Below are 1,588 nucleotides of genomic sequence, written 5' to 3' on the forward strand. Positions count from 1 at the left end.
TATAAAATTACTTTAGGTAAAACAAATAAACAAGAGCTACCAAAGAGTAGTTTCTCGGGCAACGGTTGAGCATTTCAAGGAAGGAAAAGATATTGACTGTGGCAATACTGACAGTGACAGACGCCGGCGTGGGACAGGCACTGAAATAAACAACCAAGAAGAGAAAATGTACGGTTCCAAAGGCATACGACACACTAGCAAGTGCGTTTGTTGCCATTTTTTTGTCCAAAAAATGCCACAATAATGGCGAAAGTGGCCTAAAAAGTTGCCATTAATTTTCAAGCTTTCAACTAGCAATGACGACGTAATATATTGATAGAGGTAACTTAGTCTAAAGCACCAGAATTTCTTGAGCTCTGTTTTAAGCATCCATAATATTACTTGTAGCCACATAGAGTGTAAAAACGAGAACAATAAAGGTTTCACAACAGAATTAAATCAAAATTAGAACAGCACAGAAACAACCGCAAAAAGTAACAAATAAGGGCGTGTGTCCACCTATCCGAAGATTGGCAGTTTTAACCCTAAATGTGTTTAATTCAAGAAAAAGTACAGGACATTACATGTAAATTATGGAATCACACACAAAGGGACTGCCAGTGTCTGTATTCGGCTTTGGTGGAGACATGCTCTAACATAACATTTTTATTTTTTTTCAAAATGTAGGAACATCAAATTAAATGACATTACGCTATATAAACACACACACACACACATAGATAATAAAAATTAGCACACCAACAAAGAGGGGAAAATAAAAGACAAACAGCAATATAATGAATAGTACCTAATGTACTTATTATTATTCTTCGCGTGAAAATAACTATACATGGACACCTTAAACTTAAAATGATCAAAATACACGTCAATGTTATGAAGTAGCCCTTTCTTTTTGAAAAATGAGACAAACGCAGACGCTAGGACAAATCGACATACACGGTTTCTACATCTTGTTCTCATTAATATATAGAGTATAATATATTTATATAGAAAATTAACGAGGCAGACGTAGAGAAAGAATTACTCACATGTACTAAGAAAACTCGCAGTGACGGATGGTGGGGAAAAGATCAGGAGAATATTATACATGCATACGTAATAGTGGCGTCGGTGGTGAAGTGGTTAGGCTACCGGATCCGTGATCATGAGGACGCAGGGGTTTTGTTTGTTTGTTTGGTTGTTTTGTTTTTGTTTGTTTTTTTTGGGGGGGAGGGGGGTCGCCCGATATTAGAGGTAATATTAGCAAGAAAATGGCCTCCAAAATTTCTGAACTTCCAAAACTTGGGTGTCCTCAGAAACTGCTAATTTCGATCTACATTTTTTCGTGCTTTTGTCAGCTTTACGCCCACACCCAAGTGTTAAGATTTAGAAGCTAGCTTTCCAAAAACACAAATATGTGAAGGTGGATATTAATTTTGTTCCTGCAGTCTTCAGATATAAACGAGAGAAAATAAAAAGATAACAAAAAATGATATATATCTAAATTATATGGATATAGAGAGATAGAAAAAGAGAGAGTGTTAGAGAGAGAGCGAGAGAGAGAGAGAGAGAGAGAGAGAGAGAGAGAGAGAGAGAGAGAGAGAGAGAG

The sequence above is a fragment of the Aplysia californica genome, unplaced genomic scaffold (genome assembly GCF_000002075.1).
Source record: "Aplysia californica isolate F4 #8 unplaced genomic scaffold, AplCal3.0 scaffold00968, whole genome shotgun sequence".
NCBI classification, from domain to species: domain Eukaryota; kingdom Metazoa; phylum Mollusca; class Gastropoda; order Aplysiida; family Aplysiidae; genus Aplysia; species Aplysia californica.